Source organism: Vicia villosa, linkage group LG7 (genome assembly GCF_029867415.1).
Source record: "Vicia villosa cultivar HV-30 ecotype Madison, WI linkage group LG7, Vvil1.0, whole genome shotgun sequence".
Taxonomy (NCBI): domain Eukaryota; kingdom Viridiplantae; phylum Streptophyta; class Magnoliopsida; order Fabales; family Fabaceae; genus Vicia; species Vicia villosa.
Genome location: NC_081186.1, coordinates 94725931 through 94734598, shown reverse-complemented (window position 1 = coordinate 94734598; position 8668 = coordinate 94725931). Strand labels below are relative to the sequence as shown.

The following is an 8668-nucleotide window of genomic DNA, read 5'->3' as shown; positions in this document are numbered from 1 at the left end:
AGAAAAAGCGCTGTGTAAAGTTAACCTACGAAAGCGCTTTTAAAAAGCGCTGGCAAAGGACCCCCTTTAGAGAGCGCTTTTTGAAAAGCGCTGGTAAAGACCCCTTTAAAAAACACTTTTTAAAAAACAAGGAGGCCTTTACCAGCGCTTTTCAAAAAGCGCTCTCGTAGCCCATTTAAGTTTTAAAAAATAAAATAGAAAACCCCAAAATTGAAGATGTATTTCAAGCCTATAGGCTATAAATTTCTCTGTCGTTATCGTTTTCTCATAGAACCCTAGCCGTATTCGTCCTCCTCTTCTTCAATCGCCGTCCCTTTCGCCTACCCCAACCAAATCACGTCCATCCCTTTTGCATTCTGGTTTCTGTACCTTTCTCATTCTCGGCTCCTTCCATTTCGTGTTATCGCCTCCATCATTGAGTGGATGCCTCACCATAAGCTCATATTTTCTCTACGCCATCAACAGAACAAAAATTGATATCACCACAAGTATCTTTCTACTACGTGGAAGCCTCATTGTTGGTTCGCTGTTGTTCGTTCGATGTTCTCTACAAGTAACTTTATTTTCTTCTCTACTTAATTGTTTTTCCTTTTCTTATACAGTGATTCCATCTTTTCCCTTTTGTGGTGTTTCAGCTTCTTTTCTTCTTCTATGATTTCATCTTTTCTCTTTTTATGGTTTTCAATTTCATTTCTTTAATATTTAGGGTTTGTGATTTGCGAACATTTTTATGGTATGTGAAACAACGATATGGTGAAGGGCGTAGTAAGAGTTAGGTCAGGTTCACCGTGTTGGAAATCGGTTAGGTTTCCGAACACTCTCGTCAGGTTCATTTATCTTCTCTCTATTTAATCACGAAGATTAGATTAGATTTGATGTTCCCATTTGCTGATTTTGATTTCAATTCCTTTTTTCTCTAGGTTATATAATGTTAGTCGGTGGCATTAAGGTTGTTGGCATGTATGTTTGGGTCAATGATAATGCTTTCAAACATTCAACCATAACGTGTTTCCAGGTATATACATGTTACTAAAATTCAGTTATTTTGATTGTTAGTGTGTATATGTTACGTTACTCTCTAGCTATGAAGCAATAATCCATACCCCGGTAGTCAATAGAGGCGTTATCTCGCAATAGGGTCGTTATGGGAAGAGCCTTAGTGGCGAATAATACTATACGGGCCACTATATGGTAAATAGCAGAGTATATTGGTTTCTGGCCCAAAGCAGATTCTGTTTAAGGTGTCAACTTCGAAAAATAATACATATTTGAACCTTTCATGAACTTTGTTTGTGTTTCTAATCTACCTTGATGTATCTATAACCATGATTACCAGTAAGGATATGTACGATGTTTTCTCTGTGATTGTATTATTATATGTTGCTATGATATTAGCATATCGTTCAGTTCGTTGGTGGAAAGTCTTCACACCAGATCAATGTTCTGGAAAAAACTGTTTTGTGGTGGTTTTGCAGTTCCTTTACTATCTTTCCATTTTATATCTTCTACTGATCCATATGCGATGAATTACCATTTCATATTATCTAATTCAGTTTAAAAAGTAGTTATACTTGCTGATATTTTTCTCTTGAAATCTCAAGGTGCAAATTGTTGTTCTACAAAGTGTTATTTGATATACTTTTATGTTGTTTTTGTTTGAATTTAAAGCTGCTAAATTTCTAATTACAGAACAGTTTCCTGAAACTGCAGCTTCTATAACTTCATTCAAAGTTGATTCCGTCATTGTTTCGCTCAATAATAGAGAACCGCTTCAAACTGTTGTTGATATAGGTGAAGATGGTAAACCTCACGTTGTTGTTATAAGATCAAGTACTAACTCTGTGGTATATGGATCTTTTAACAAATCTCTTTTACACAATGACTCCACAAGCTTCGAATCTCACCGGTCTATATACCTAACTCTGTGGTATATAGGTGTAATGAATTTTGAAATGTATGCTTATATGTGTTGCATTTCCCCTTATTATATTTTCTATTTAGAATTTAAATTCTCACCCTTTTGTTTGAATGTTGCCCTTTGTTGGTAACGTGCAGGTTCAAACGAGTAGTTGCTCGATTCGTGGCGTAATCGGAGAGCTCCGAGTTTCGTTTTGATTAGGTAGTGAGTCGATGCTCTGGTCATGTAACAATGGGTTAGGATTAGTGTGTTGAACTCATATTTCCATTTGGATTTGTATCTTGATACTACCTTATGATTTCGTATGATGTTTATTGTTGTTTTTGGAGGCCTTAGTGCCAAATATTTTGGATATGTTGTTATGGTTCCATTTGGATGATATCGAGACATGATCATGGTATGGGACATGGATCATTTATACAATGCATGAGTATTTGTGATTTCCGCTGTGTATGCATATTTTGATTAAATTATGCCAAGTAAATGTTTTATATTGATGACCAGATGTATCTTATGTAGACGGATGTATTGTTTGTTGGTTTTTAAAAGCTTTTAGTTTTTAAAAACATCGTTGTGATGCCTCTTGTTATATGCATGTTTACTCTGAGTATTTGTTTCTGATTATTAATTGGGGTATTAGAAAGGGGTGTTACATTAATGGTATCAGAGCAAGGTCGACCAGTTGGTCAATAGTCGTTAATATCCTTATTCCCGTTGTATTATATTTGTGTATCTGACACGATCAATACTGTTTTGTCTGTTTTGGTTGTTGGTTGTCGTAGGACAATGGTTGCTGGAAGGAACGATGATGCCATTGTTGATGCATTGAGGATGTTGGCTGGATCTCTTGGTCAAGTTCCTAAAGCTAATGCTGGAAATCGGAATGATGAGGATGATGAGTTTCGTGCCTTGGGAAAGTTCCAGAGGAACAATCCTCCTACCTTTGAGGGAGAGCATGAACCGGATAAAGCTCAAGCTTGGTTGAAGGCGATCGAGAAAATATTTTGAGTTATGAATTGCACTGATGCTCAGAGAGTGCAGTTTGGTACTCACATGCTGAAGAAGGAAGTTGGGGATTGGTGGGGCAATATGGCTCAGAGGTTTGATGAGGAAGGTATTCAGGTTACTTGGGATCGTTTTCGTGATGCATTTTTGGAAAACTATTTTCCAGAAGATTGTCGTGGAAAGAAAGAGGTGGGATTCCTTGAGTCTCCTACTAGATGAGATTCGAGATGTCCTTAAGTTTGATCATCGTCATTAAAGAATTGAAAACCACTACCACCGACTTTAGGAATATTTGGTGTTGTCGTCATCAGAACTTTCAAAAGGATCTTTTGTAGGATCATCAATTTCATACCTCCAAGCACAAATATCAACAAAGTATTAGGAAATGTAATCTATTGTTTCTAGGTGGGTAGTTGAAATGGAAGACGACTTAAGGTGTTTTATGTGACACAAATGTACCACTCAAGCTGAAGGAAAATTTTATCAGACTGCATTAAGACATGCGATGTTGTACATGACACAATATTGAGCGGTTAAAAATTAACACGAGGATAAAGTAAGTGTAGCATAAATCGAGATGTTGAGTTAGATGTGTGGTAAGGCTAGACATGATAGAATTATATATGACTAATATTAAAGAGAGTATTTGAACATAGAGAAGGTGGAAAATAAACTTAGGTAATTTTGGTACGTAGAGAGTAGGTGTGTAGATTAAGTGGTAAGGAAATTATATCAGATGGAGAGAAATCAAATAAGTAGAGGTAAAGGAAGACCTAAAAAAACTATGACACAAGTTATTAAGAAAGATCTCAAGATTAAAAATTTAGATGAAAGTATGGTCTTTGATAGAGTATTATGAAAAAAATTGATTCATCTAGCGGATCTCATTTAGGGTCTGTATGTTTCAGCTTTAAAAAAATAGATTTTTTCTTTGTATTTTTGAAATTTTAAAAAACCGTTTTTCAAAATGTTACAAGTTTTTTTATATTCTTTTTTTCTAAAATAAAACACTAATTTTGACATCCTATAACATAAACACACATTATTGAAGACCAAAATTTAGTTAAAATCACAATTTTTCAAAAAGTTGTATTTTATAAATGATTTTTATGAAAATCTATTTGAAATAGCTTCAAAATTAAGTGATTTTTTAAAATTTTGATATCCAAAATTTTTTCCCATAAATAGATGAAATACCTAAAATCACATTTTAAGAATTACTATTCAAACAAAATTTTTATTGGAAGCTTTTATAAAAAAATTATTTGTAAATTTTTTTTTCACAAAATTATGTAACACTATAAAATCATTTTTAAAAAAAGTCAAAACAAACGGGTCTTTAGTGAAATAATTCCTTGTTGTTATTGTTGTAGGATGTTAAAAATGATTGGGTTAAATATACAATATTTCACGTAATATAGGCGAAATTCACTTTACCCATATAAAAAAAATTATGATCACCACTCTCTTGAAATGTTAATATCTATGTCTTTTGTCCCTAAATGTAAAATTTACCCCTGTAATATATATTTTTTATTTACCCCTCCACCAAATTCAATGTTTAATTTGTACGTTTAAGGAAAAATCCAAAAAAATATATATTACAAGGGGGTAATCCAAAACAAAAATATTGTAGAGAATAAAGCAAAAATCATCTATTTTATAGGGGTAAAGTGATATTAACTTAAAATTGTTTGACTCTGATAGGTTTATTGAATAAAATGGGCAAAATCAAATATATGCTTATTTTTAAATAATATTTTGTGTGAAATTAATAAAAGAAAGAAAGAAAACAAGTAAGTTATGTGAATTATAAAACCTACCGCTTATTAAATCTATTTTATTTTATTTTTATTACTTTGTATTTAAATATCAATATTTAAACTAAATGGATTGTATTGTATTTTTTTTAATTTTAAAAGGAAAATAAAAATGATGATAAATGCAATTAAATTAAAAAACTAATAATGTCACTTTTTTTTTTGGAAATATTATGCTAAAATAATAGCGTCAATTAAATACATTTTTTAATTCGATTATTTTAAAAAAAATTTACTACAATTAAAAAAATCCTAACAAAATAATAGAGATTATATTAATTTTTTGAAAAACGTTTGATTGTTTAGACAAATTTGGAATACTACATGTTGCCCCTATTTAATTGGATCAAATAAATATAGAAAAAAGGGGGTGGCACTTATAAAACGGAGTTTCTCAACTTTAACGCTAAAATCATCTCTCAGATAAATTTATTTAATATTTTTTTGTAATTAAAAATAAATTTTTATATTTGTTTTATCTTTAACTTTTGTTATCAATTAATTTGTATTTTAATTACCAGCGTTGGACTAGTGTTGAGGTAGTTTTATACTTTAAATTTTGTACCCTATTAGTTAGGGCTTTATCTCAATGGATAATATAATTAGCAAATATATAGGGCATACATATTAAATCATGTTATTCATTTCAAATATGGAATATTTTACAATGAAAAATCTTATTAAAAATTAGAACTTGGTTAGCAAATATAGGAGTTAAAATAGGATCAAGGGTTTTTATTTAAACAAGGACTCTCTTATTTATTCTACGTACTAACACTATTCACCACCATTATCCCAATATTCACAATTGCTCAAAATCATGGCATCACATTCTTTGCAACAAGAAAAAGGAAATCATGATGATGATACTAAAAATATTGTGTTGAAAAAAGGAAAATGGCTACATGAAGAAGATGCATTATTAAGAGATTATGTGGAAAAATATGGAGCTAAAAAATGGGATAAAGTACGAGAGAAAATAAAACTCAATAGAGATGAAAAAGTTGTCGTTTTAGATGGTTAAATAGTCTAAAACCAAGTTTGAAAAGAGATCCATTTAGTGAAGAAGAAATACAAAAACTTGTTCGTCTCTATTGTGAGTTAGGACCTAAATGGTCTCAAATGGTTTCACAGGTTTGTTGTTTATTTATGCTTCACTTTTATAGGAAAACAAAATAAAAGTTTATTAGGCTTTATATGATTAGTGTAGTCATTTATTATATGTTGCCTAATTTTTTTTTCTGTAAATAGAACAATAATCTTTTGCATTGAGTCTACTTATAGAACTGACTCTTCTCATGACATAAGTTTGAAAATTTAAATATCTATAATTTGATGGAAATGTATTAATTAATGAATTTATGTGATATGCATAAATATTTTTCTAGAAGAATAGTTATTTGGTTATATATTTATTTTGTATCTGTTTTTGTTGTGACAATTTTTTGAAATAGTCGATAATTGGTTATATGATTATTTTGTATTTGTTTTTGTTGCGACAGTTTCCTGGAAGAACCGATAACGAGTTAAAGAATTTTATTAATTCAAAAACAAGAATTTTAAAAAAATCTAGAAAGTTCTCCTTTTCAGAGAGCATAAACAATATTGATGACTTGATTGAGAGTGTGATGAGGGATTCTAGTAACCAAGAAAATAACGTCTCTCAAAAAGAAGAAATGGCTCTACCAAGAGTAGAATTTGATCATCAAGATATTATGCAAGATAATTATCTAGATCAATTTTATTATGAGGAAAATATCAACTTTAAACCACTTTCAACCTTGGTTGATGATTCAAATATGATATACAATAATGTGGGAAGCTCTCCTTTAAGCAATCATATTGTTCCAACATTGAATGATAGGTGAGTAGACAATTTAATGTTTTTCTTTTCTTTTTAAATTCAGTTTAAATTATCTATTAACTTTATAATATATTTTTGGACTGACACTTGAACTTATATTATCTATTGTAACAGGTTTCCTACACTCCCGCAAAGTTCATACTTTCAAGATAAGGAAAATATCAACTTTGAACCACTTCAAAAGTTGGATGATAATTCAAATATGTTATATAATAATGTGGAAACTACTTCTTTATCCATGAAACAAGATCTTCTTACACTCCCAGAATGTTCACACATTCAAAATAAGGAAGATACACGTCCATCATTTACATCAAATAATATGCTTTTTAATCAAGATCTCCCTCCGCTTCCACAATGTTGGTACAATCAAGATATGGATTATCAACATCCATTATTTTCATCTGAGGAGTTTTTTGATCAATATCCTCAAAATTCAATTCTATCATCTCATGAGATTCAATATGAGATGTTAAAGCCTAATAGTCCACGTACTAATGGCTATCTAGAAGCCATGTTATATCCACCAAAGATTTTGTAAGATTGAGCCTATGGTAATTTCTTTGGAGAATGATGATGAAGAAAACCTTTTTGACTCTTTGTCGGGTATTTGGTTATTAGACAATAAAGATAATAAGATTGAGCATACAAATTTTTTAAGGATTACAATGCACGTTTTCCTTGTTCAGTTATTATTTTCATTTTTCTAAGATATGATTTGTATCATGAATATTTTTTCTAATTGTATTTGATAGAACTACTTCATTAATTTAATGTATGCATTTTAAACTCAAATTTATCTTCCACATTATTTTTTCATTAAAGTACGAAGTGTCTCATTCATTAATTCTAAAGTTTCTAATGTCTAAAATGAATAGTTTAGATGATTTATATAAGAGGTGTGCTATTTATACACCACTTTTTCTACATTGTATTTTACACCAGCATGATAACAAAGCCAAATGTATTGGCACATAAATTAAAGTTGAATAAATTATTTAAAAAAATAAAATTGGTACATTTAGTGGATGTTTATACGGTGTAGGAGTAAGTTATAGTGTACATATAGCTTTTCTCTTTATATAAACATACATGTATGTGAATAATATGAGTTGGCGAACATAAACAATTTTTAATGATTTTTTCTTTTCATATTATTTTTCTAAGAAAAATAACTCTATCCAACAACTATGGCTTGTTTACTTAAAAAAATATATTAAGTTTGACTTTGAATGAAAGACCAAATATTTATAACCTAAATATTTATAGGGTTAAATATGTTTATGGTCCCTATAAATAACCCAAAATCTAGTTTTAGTCCCTATAAATTTTTTGTTTAAAGAATGGTCCTATAAAATTTTCCGTCTCCAATTTTAATCCCTGCCGTCAAATTTCATTAACGAAAGCTGACGTGGCACGCCACGTAGAAGACAGCTTGGCAAACATTTTAAAACGCAACAGATTGAGGGGGTTTTAAACCTCCTCTAAAACAACTCAAAAAAAATTAATAAAGTATTAAATGTAAGACAACAACGGTCGACTGCTTTGCCACTTTTTGGAGCACTCAACCTTGTCGGGCGTCTCCCTATAATATCTATTTTATATAATCCAAAGTGAAATTAGTTTTAATTGCTACATGTGGTTTAAAATATGAAACAGTTAATTATTTTAAACATTTCATTAGAATTAGAATGATTGTGTAACCAAAGCTAAATGATTAACGTGTGAGCATATAGAAAAGTACTTCCACATTTATTTTTATGAAAACAACTCACTTACCTCCAGATAAACTTTCACCCATTCTACCAAAATAAATAGATACTCAACATGACTTCCCGTTTATATTTGTTGTTCTGATTGTGGCACATCATTTTGGTGATTCAGACTAGCTAGCATTAGATTCTCTCTTGTGTCTACTAAAAATAATTCAAAATCAAGATGTATGAAAAATCCAAATAAATGGAAGAAACTGAGCCAAGGCGGAGGCAAGCTTGGGATGATACAAAGGCGCAACATTTTAGAGGGGATCATGACTTGATTGTATCAACCTTCTTCACTTTG

General features: G+C 30.6%; 1 long non-coding RNA gene across 2 annotated transcripts; it reads left to right on the top strand.

Annotated features, from left to right (window-relative positions):
• The first annotated feature begins 268 nt into the window (after positions 1–268).
• On the top strand, positions 269–1900 carry LOC131617863 (uncharacterized). Of its 2 annotated transcripts, none has more exons than XR_009288696.1 (4): positions 269–553; positions 707–827; positions 921–1015; positions 1695–1900. It is a non-coding gene; the product is annotated as an uncharacterized LOC131617863 (long non-coding RNA). The 2 variants fall into 2 exon arrangements; XR_009288695.1 differs by having other exon boundaries at positions 1690–1900.
• The last annotated feature ends 6768 nt before the right edge of the window (positions 1901–8668 follow it).